A 10,660-nucleotide genomic window follows, 5' to 3' on the forward strand; every position below is an offset into this window, starting at 1 on the left:
ACCCCTCACGTTTTTTCCATGTTGACCAATAAATAACGAGTGTTACCACTGTCAACATTTTTGCGGGGATCCGAACATGAGCTGTTTAGAGTGTTAACCGCCAAACTTAACAATGCACCATCAAGACACCGGATAAATGCATCACAAAGGTTATACTTGACTTTATAATTCGCATGAAATAGAGATAAGAGTCTTCCAAACGAAGACATCAAGCGGACTTGAACCCCGGTCTCCAGTGAGTAAGGCAGAGTGCACTCCACTGCACCACTGAGGCGATGACAATACAAAATGATCAATCATCAATAAAGAGGATATACATGACATTAAAATGTATGTGTGTGTTTCTATTATTTCTCTTTTCTTTTTTTTTCATGACGACCAATAAAAAACGACAGTGTTACCCCTTGTGGTTTTTTTCATGACGACCAAAGAAAAACAACAGTGTTACCCCCTATGTTTTTTTTCATGACGACCAATAAAAAAATAGTGTTACCCCTTATTTTTTTTTTCATGACGACCAAAGAAAAACAACAGTGTCACCCCCTATGTTTTATTTGATAAATAACGACAGTGTTACCCCTTATGTTTTTTTTCATGACGACCAATAAAAAACCACAGTGTTACCCCTTGTGGTTTTTTTCATGACGACCAATAAAAAACAACAGTGTTACCCCTTGTGATTCTTTTCATGACGACCAATAAAAAACGACAGTGTTACCCCTTATGTTTTTTTTCATGACGACCAATAAAAAACAAGTGTTACCCCTTATGTTTTTTTTCATGACGACCAATAAAAAAACGACAGTGTTACCCCTCATGTTTTTTTTGACAAAGACAAGTGTTACCCTTTATGGTTTTTTTCATGACGACCAATAAAAAACAACAGTGTTACCCCTTATGTTTTTTTTCATGACATCCAATAAAAAACAACAGTGTTACCCCTTGTTTTTTTTTCATGACGACCAATAAAAAACGAGTGTTACCCCTTATGTTTTTTTTCATGACGACTAAAAAAAACGACAGTGCTACCCCTTGTGGTTTTTTTTCATGACGACCAATAAAAAAACGACAGAATGCAATGCGGTCTGGACCCCTAAAAAGCATTAAAATTAGCCTGTATTGCATTTTCACAAATAGGGTAAAGGTTTCACAAATCTGAAACTATGTTTTACATAATGTATAGCCTCACTGTGATAATTTAGTCCAGATTTGAAGAGTCTAGGTGTAGTGGTTTTCAATCAGGACCCGTTCTAATGCAGTCTGGACCCCTAAAAAGCATTAAAATGAGTCTGTATTGCATTTTCATAAATAGAAAAAAGGTTTCACAAATCTGTAACTATGTTTTATATAATGTATAGCCTCACTGTGATAATTTAGTCCAGATTTGAAGAGTCTAGGTGTAGTGGTTTTCAATCAGGACCGATTTAAGGTGGACCAGCTGCCGAATCGGATGCTGCGAATCGGATGCCAACTTCAGCGTCGTCATGGAGTAATAATAATAATAATAAATAAAATGTATATAGCGCTTAATAGTAGTGAGAGTACACCTCTCATAGGCCTAAGCAGTGTCCTGGAGGAGAAATCAAAGAAAATAGCTGTGAAAGAAAAGATTCAGAATGGCCTGTCTTGGTTTAAAGCCCACTCGCCACCACGACAAGGCGCAGACCAGCAGTGGGAACATAAGACTGGAAAAACATAAATAGACTGAACAGCACAAGACATAAGGCGTTTAACCTCTAATTTTTCCTCCAGACTAAGAGTCTCAAATATGTGCTCCAATAGATGATCTACCACATTCATGTTGTCGATTCGTTTTCGTTTATGTGCCTACGGCATGTTTGTTAGCAAAGTTATCCTTCTCCTTCTCTTCTTCGCTACCGGACATCTTGCGCGCGGCACGTGAGGTGAGGTGGGAGGTCACTCGAGTCATGACTCATCACGTGCCTCACCCTACAGCCAATGAACTGTCAAAAACGAAATGACGCTGTAGTGGAACGAACCATATATGTCCATGGTGGTCCCGGTGGGGCTAGCCCCACCTGGACGTAAAATAATCTCCGTCCACTTCAACAGAGAAACACTCTGAGCATGCGCATTTCAATGTTTCAAGTCCAATACCCATTGCATTGGGCTGGTGGGGCCCCTCTTGCCCCTCCAGACGAACTCAGCCGGAAGAAGCAAGCCAGGGTCGACTAAAAATTATTTATTTATTTTTTTAATATATATATGCATAAAAAAATACATATTATACTTTTTATATATATTTTCTTTTTCATTTTCATTTTCTTTTCTTTTTTTCTTGTGAGAGTAGGTTGCCCCTAATGACCAGTCGCCACTGACAACACCGCTCTATCGTTTTGATACATTCAGACTACTTGATGGGCCGACCGCTAGCTTCAGTAAGCATTACGCTAGCAAATCCACCCTTTTCCCTGTCTCTCTGTCTGTCTGTCTTTTTGTCTGTCTGTCTGTCTGTCTGTCTGTCTGTCTGTCTGTCTGTCTGTCTGTCTGTCTGTCTGTCTGTCTGTCTGTCTGTCTGTCTGGTCTGTCTGCTGTCTGTCTGTCTGTCTGTCTGTCTGTCAGGTGTTTGTTTGGTTCCAAGTTGACGTGAAAGTCTCTTGATGCTAGTGGAGCAAAATTCTAACTAGCACGACCGCTGAGCGCCAGCTGAAGACGACGCTAACCAGAGAGACCAGTGAGGAGAAGCAGCTTAATAGATTCATGGACAGGGGAGAGAGGCGAAGACCAAAACACAGAGAGAGAGGAGAGAGTGAGGGGAGAGAGGAGAGGAGAGAGGGGGGGGGAGAGGACCACAACTCAGAGAGAGAGGGAGAGAGGAGAGAGAGAAGGAGAGAGAGGAGAGGAGAGAGGGGGAGAGAGGCGAAGACCAAAACACAGAGAGAGAGGAGAGAGAGAAGGAGAGAGAGGCGAGGAGAGAGGGGGGGGGGGGAGAGGACCACAACTCAGAGAGAGAGGGAGAGAGGAGAGAGAGAAGGAGAGAGGAGAGAGGGGGGAGGGAGAGGACCACAACTCAGAGAGAGAGGGAGAGAGGAGAGAGAGAAGGATAGAGGAGAGAGAGAAGGAGAGAGAAGGAGAGAGGAGGGGAGGGAGAGGACCACAACTCAGAGAGAGAGGAGAGAGAGAAGGAGAGAGGAGAGAGAGAAGGAGAGAGAAGGAGAGAGGAGGGAGGGGGGGAGGGAGAGGACCACAACTCAGAGAGAGAGGAGAGAGAGAAGGAGAGAGGAGAGAGGACCACAACACAGAGAGAGAGAGAGGAGAGAGGGGGGGGATGGAGAGAGAGGAAGGACATCTGCTCAAAGGCCACCTCCCAACGCCATGCCCCCCCGCCCATCTCCCCCCCCCCCCCCCCCCCCCCCCCCCCCGCCACACGCAGGCTAATTAAGAGCATGCATTTATTTATGACCCAGCTCGTTAGGCGAGCGGTCACTGCGCCAGAAACACGGCCGGGTTCCCGCCGAAAACAGCCTGTGAAGTGGCCTCCCTCGGCGGCGCAGAGCCTCCGTCTCATGTGACAGATGAAGACCGCCGCCGTCATCACACTGATGAATTAGAACCTTAAAGGACAATCTGTTCCCTGACGAGGGATCGGCGTAAGGGGCTGGAGTCGTTTGATGTGGACTGGTCCGTCGTTTGATGTGGACTGGTCCGTCGTTTGATGTGGACTGGTCCGTCGTTTGATGTGGACTGGTCCGTCGTTTGATGTGGACTGGTCCGTCGTTTGATGTGGACTGGTCCGTCGTTTGATGTGGACTGGTCCGTCGTTTGATGTGGACTGGTCCGTCGTTTGATGTGGACTGGTCCGTCGTTTGATGTGGACTGGTCCGTCGTTTGATGTGGACTGGTCCGTCGTTTGATGTGGACTGGTCCGTCGTTTGATGTGGACTGGTCCGTCGTTTGATGCACCAGTACATCAGTGGTCCATCGTTTGATTTACTGGTGCATTGTTTGATGTGGACTGGGCCATCGTATGATGTGGACTGGGCCATCGTATGATGTGGACTGGGCCATCGTATGATGTGGACTGGGCCATCGTATGATGTGGACTGGGCCATCGTATGATGTGGACTGGGCCATCGTATGATGTGGACTGGGCCATCGTATGATGTGGACTGGGCCATCGTATGATGTGGACTGGGCCATCGTATGATGTGGACTGGGCCATCGTATGATGTGGACTGGGCCATCGTATGATGTGGACATTACAATGGCAGATAATGAAACATAACAGTGTTCTACTACTTAATACAATTTCCAGTCTAGTCTTGACCTTTAGATGTTGCTAACCCCTCCCTGGCCGCGGCCCCCCCGCTGGGCGCGCTGAGAGAGCGTGGCAGCGTCCCAGCAGGACCCCCCTGCTGGGCAGGGGGGTCCGGGCTATTTCAGACGTGAACCACTCACAGCCGATCACGTTACACGACGTGTGGGGGGGGGGGGGGGGGGGGGGGGTTGATGCTTGAGTGTTCTCTGTGTGTGGAATACCAGCCTGGGGAGTGTTGATCCCAGTGATAGGTAGTGTTACAGTAGACTGGGGAGTGTTGATCCCAGTGATAGGTAGTGTTACAGTAGACTGGGGAGTGGTGGTCCCAGTGATAGGTAGTGTTACAGTAGACTGGGGAGTGGTGGTCCCAGTGATAGGTAGTGTTACAGTAGACTGGGGAGTGGTGGTCCCAGTGATAGGTAGTGTTACAGTAGACTGGGGAGTGGTGGTCCCAGTGATAGGTAGTGTTACAGTAGACTGGGGAGTGGTGGTCCCAGTGATAGGTAGTGTTACAGTAGACTGGGGAGTGGTGGTCCCAGTGATAGGTAGTGTTACAGTAGACTGGGGAGTGGTGGTCCCAGTGATAGGTAGTGTTACAGTAGACTGGGGAGTGTTACAGGGCCTGTCTTCAACCTGGGGATAAACAGGCACTGTTGGGGTCTTTCTTGCTGCATGTTGATTGGCCGGTGTGTGTGTGTGTGTGTGTGTGTGTGTGTGTGTGTGTGTGTGTGTGTGTGTGTGTGTGTGTGTGTGTGTGTGTGTGTGTGTGTGTGTGTGTGTGTGTGTGTGTGTGTGTGTGCGTGTGTGTACGTGCATGCGCATGTGTGCACGTGCGTGTGTGTGTGTAGAGGGTGTTTGGGGTTAGTTCAGGTTGTCCTCCAGACTTTGTTAAGATGCTTTCAGCAGAACTGAACAGGTTGAGCACTCAGAGAGAGAGGGGGAGAGATAGGGGGAGAGATAGGGGAGAGAGACACACACAGACAGGGAGCGAGGGGGGAGAGAGATGGGGAGAGAGACACACACAGACAGGGAGCGAGGGGGGAGAGAGATGGGGAGAGAGACACACACAGACAGGGAGCGAGGGGGGAGAGAGAGGGGGAGAGATGGGGAGAGAGACACACACAGACAGGGAGCGAGGGGGGAGAGAGAGGGGGAGAGATGGGGAGAGAGACACACACAGACAGGGAGCGAGGGGGGAGAGAGAGGGGGAGAGATGGGGAGAGAGACACACACAGACAGGGAATGAGAGCTGTGTTCAGAGTGCTTAATGCATTAGTATTGTTCCCGCATTCTTGTGGAAAACACTCCCGACCACAAAATGGAAGCCAGGCATCTTTATTTCTTTATTTATTGCAGCCAATTAAATAACAACAGCATGTTGATGTTGTAGTCGGGGTTGTTTGTTAAGTAAACCTCTCCAGTGATCTGTGTTAGCATTGGAGGAGGCTGGCAGGCAGCCAGCATCAGAAGTCATTTCCTCCTCTCCTCCCGATAAACACGACACCCGGCCTGCGTCTCCGGTCAGGACGCCGCTTCACGTGTTGCATTGTGGGGAACGTAAGGACCACTGCGGTGGTCTCGTTCCCAACGAAGGACGTCTGGGCTGTGTGTGTGTGTGTGTGTGTGTGTGTGTGTGTGTGTGTGTTTTTGTGTAATGTGTTTGTGTGGCCGGGTAGGGCTGTGTGTATATGTGGGGGGGGGGGGGGGGTCTGTATGTATGTGTGTGTGTGTGTGTGTGTGGGCTGGGGGGGGGGGGGTAAAGTGAGCCCACCCCGTCGGACGCTAACCCTTTTAGCGGCGGCGTGCCGTAGCCTTCCCACAGTGCATTGCTGCGGAGTTCAGAGTGGCCGTAATGGAGGGGGGGTTGGGTTACCGCCCCCCTGGGCCCCCCAGCGCCGCCCTAATTGCCTCCCCAATATTTGCATGTCCCCGCGCGTTACTGAACACCCCGCTAAGTGACCGCGCGGCCGGGACTGTTCTAAGGCCTGTTGGCAGAGCCTCCCCCTCCTCCCTCGCCCCTCCTCCCTCCTCCCTCCTCCGCAGGGTTACGGGGTTACGGGGGGACTCCGGTACCCGGGTTACGGCTTGTTACCCGGGTTACCGGCCGGCGGTCAGACCCCTTCCTCTGCCTCCTTGAGTCCTCGCCCTTCGTCCTTTCCTGCACCCTGCTTCTGTTTTCAACGCGTTTCATCTACAGTTACATCAGGGCGTGTAGCAGACGCTTTTATCCAGAGCCACTTACAAAGAGTACATTTGTCAGAGGAAAGAGAGACAACAATGTATCTCTGTCGGTACAGTAATGATGTTCATAGAACCAAGTGCCAAGAGCTAACAATCGCTAGGTTAACCAAATCCCTGTGTACAACAAAGATAGCGAGGAGAAGATGCTACACAATGCTAAGTACTGTTATTTTAAGGACGCACAACGTACACTAAGTGTGTAAGAGGGGTGTGATGGGGTGTGGGGATAAGGGGGAGGAAGTTAGTCTGAACAAGTGAGTCTTGAGTCTTTTGCGGAGGCTGGTGAGTGACTGCTCACCAGGGAGTCGCGAGGAAACGCTGCCGATTCACGGCGACCGGCGAAACCGTCAGCAGCGTTCGGTTTATGTCTGAGTTCAGAACGCCGCAGAGGGGGGGGGGGGGGGGTGGGGGCGACTGTTGCTGTGTTGGTTCAAACTCAAGGTTTCCGTTTCTAAAAGCCTCCTGTTTCAGAAAACACCAAGTCATGGCATTGTTTGGGTTTTTTAACTAACAATGTATTTTATTGATAAGACAGCTAGGACGGGCTCGACGGGCCAAAGTTTATCATACTTTGAATCGAGCCTCTTTATTACGTTGAATTATTGATCACTTTATATTGAATTGTGTCCGTTTATTATGTGTTGAATTATACATTGTTCTATATTGAACTGAGCGTGTTTATGATGTATGGGGTCTGCTCCCGGTCTGAGTGGAGAGGCAGCGGGTGAGTGTTTGAGAGCACAGCTCAGCGGTCGTCGTCTGCAATGCTACTTAGTTTAATGGTAAACTCATGTAGCGTTCAGGAGGGCCGGCCTCTGGGGGTGCGTTCAGCAGTACCGAGGGCTCCGCGCCCCCCCGGGACAGAGGCCGACCAGAGGAGGAGAGAGGCTTCAGCTAGCAGCTAGGATGCCTCAACAAGCTAGGAGCTAGCATGCTTCAACTTAGAACTGGCATGCTTCAACTAGCTAGTATCTAGGTTGTGTCAACTAACTAGGAACTAGCATGCTTCAAGTAGCTAGTAGCTAGCATGCTTCACACAGCTTGTAGCTAGCATGCGTCAACAATCTAGGAACTAGCACGCTTCAACCAGCTAGTAGGTAGCATGCATTAACTAGCTAGGAACAAGCATGCTTCAACTAACTAGTAGCTAGCAGGCTTCCATTAGATTTAAGCTAGCATGTTTCAGCTAGCTAGGAGTTAGCATGCATTAACTAGCTGGGAGTAAGCATACTTTAACTTGCTGGGTGATAGGATGCTTCTACTAGCTAGGAGTTAGCATGCTTCCACACAAGAAGAGAAGTTATGAGTAGGCTAAAAACAATGATGATAATGTTTCCTCCTGAAAAGATACCTCATGTTAAATGGAAGTGAAGAGAGGGGATGGAAGGAGAGAGGGAGAGAGAGGCATGGAGAGGCGAGAGTGTAGCAGTGTGTCCTGCCCAAGGCTGACATGTCGTCTAAGTGTTGTATTGTGGAGCAAAAAGTAAGTCCATTAGTGCTCACATCAAACACCTCAGCCGACTTCAGGGGAAACCACCAATGATACGGTGGCCCAATTCTGCTCAGAGCTTTGGTCAGAGGAAACCTGAAACAACGTGAATGCGGGTTAGACACTCCCACTCGGGGTGCCATTATAGGGTAGCTTCTGAAATGGCTTGCTATGGCTAATCACCTTCCCACCTGGTTGTAGAACACGGGCCTCACAAAGAGAGAGAGAGTGTGTGTGTGAGTGTGACTGAGCCTATTTAGCCTAAATGTGCACATTAACGATCTCTGTGCACTTAGATGCGTACAGCTTATCTATATTTATGCAATTATCTTTATTTGCGTGTGTGTGAATCAGAGAGAGAGGGAGAGAGGGCCTACAATATGTTAGAGCGGGTAAACGGCTTAATGAAGGAGGATGATGATGAGGAGGATTTGGTGATGTCAGCTTGGTGTTTCAGGAGGTGGATTACACCCGATACTCTGAAAGCAAATCACACCAAACATCCACCCCGCCATAAAGTCCCCCAGCGGCCGCTGTGATTGGTTGGCCAAAATCAGGCTTAGCACCAGGTGATGGTCACATGGGCTTCTATTAGCCTGGTGGACTGTGGCTGGGTGGCACCCCCCCCTTTTAACGCTGTCTGTAAAGTACCCTCCAAACAAAATGACCTCAACAGGACCCTCTGCACGGTCCCCAAAGCGGGTCCCATGATGACAGTCTAGAGATGGTTCAGCAAAGCGGGTGCCATGACGACAGTCTAGAGATGGTTCACCAAAGTGGGTGCCATGACGACAGTCTAGAGATGGTTCACCAAAGTGGGTGCCATGACGACAGTCTAGAGATGGTTCACCAAAGTGGGTGCCATGACGACAGTCTAGAGATGGTTCACCAAAGTGGGTGCCATGACGACAGTCTAGAGATGGTTCACCAAAGTGGGTGCCATGACGACAGTCTAGGGCAGGGCTCCCAAAGTGGGTGCCATGACGACAGTCTAGGGCAGGGCTCCCAAAGTGGGTGCCATGACAACAGTCTGCGGCAGGCTCCTAAAGTGGGTGGCGGACCGCCAAATTCTTTGATAAGATTTAGAATGTCTCAAACCCTGCTTACAAACCTCTCCAAACGCATCTAACAATTTCTGTGTTTTTTGCAAGGGGCCGATAAGTGAGGCTAATGCCTAGCTAGATGTTTAATGTCATCACTTCTGTGTCTGCTATTTTCAATGTACCCTTTATTGGAAGCTCAATTGAAAAATTAGAGGTGTGAAAATTCTTCCCTGTGGGAACTATTTTAGGGTAATCAAAGATGACTATTCCATCATCCATGATGCATCAACCTTTCTGCGTGCTGGAAGGCCCCATGCCATGCAGTAGGGGCGCCTTTGTGTAGAGTTTTATTCAGTTCTTGCGTTGTTTTGAAACGGCCATTTGCTAAATTAACCTACTACAACATCATTTGTTACACTTTGGTTAAGTATCCATTGTTGCCTGAAATAACACAACAAGGAAACATATGCTAAGAACACCATGACTTGACCATGTCCTGTAACTAAGATTAGCTTCACAGCTTTGGGTTTACCTCACTATCAGCGTATAGCGTATATAACGATTGTGGCTACCTCATTATAAAACAACCAAGGTTAGCCGGTTCGACCGCCCCCGTGGGAGGGCCTGTCCTCTGCCTCTGACCCACCCGGGCCCCTCTGTACGGGCGGGGGCCGCGGACCACCACGCCGCCGCGTCCAGGGAGCCACTGCAGCACCGGGCCTGCTGCCTTGCTCAAGGACACAGCCACTCAACCTGTTGTATGCTTAGCCAGCCAGGCGGTGGGCTGGAATGATAAAGCGTTCGTTAGAGACTGAGAGGGGGCCTTCGTTGTGGTGGAGGGCTGGGCTGCACTCATAGGGGAGTGATACACATGACTCACTTGTTCAGAGCTCACCTAGACTCTGAATAGCCTCCTCCCTCTTACGCACAACCCTCTTACGCACTTATTGTAGGTTGTACGTCCTGGCACTTATGTACCCATTTGTTGTATGTTGTACGTCCTTGCACTTAAAAATAGTACTTAGCATTGTATAGCCTCTTATTCTAGCTATCTTTGTTGTACACGGGGAATGGGTTTAGCGATTGTTATTGCTAAATTTCCTTACTGTATCGACAGCAATATATTGTTGTTTCTCTTTCTTCTGAAAAATGTAGCTTTGGATAATAGTGTCTGCTAAATGCCCTGAATGTAAATGTAAAGATAGTTTTCAAATGGACTTAAGTCTGTTCAGATTCGGGTCCTTAACCCTCAGATGAGGATGAGGAGTCTCGCTCCAGGTGGCCTGCTGGTAGACTGAGAGGACATTGTGAATCAAACCCTGAACCTTTTGGTTGGGAGTCACACACCTTGGGGCTAATGGTTATTAGCGCTGGCTTCCAAATGAGAGGAATAGCTTTTATTTGTACATGAAAGAAGAGCAAAGACTGGACAAAGATAACTCATTCACTTTAGTTTTTGGATGAACATTTGTTGTTTATCTTATATGCTAAACAGACATCTTCACTTATCGCCAGTCAACACAAATAGTTGCATTTTTCCTGCAGCCAGCTTTTAATATTTTGTTGAATGAACAGGGAATGAAAAGTGTCTGTGACCTCCGACCTTTC

This window comes from Gadus macrocephalus, chromosome 12 (genome assembly GCF_031168955.1).
Source record: "Gadus macrocephalus chromosome 12, ASM3116895v1".
Classification (NCBI taxonomy): Eukaryota; Metazoa; Chordata; class Actinopteri; order Gadiformes; family Gadidae; genus Gadus; species Gadus macrocephalus.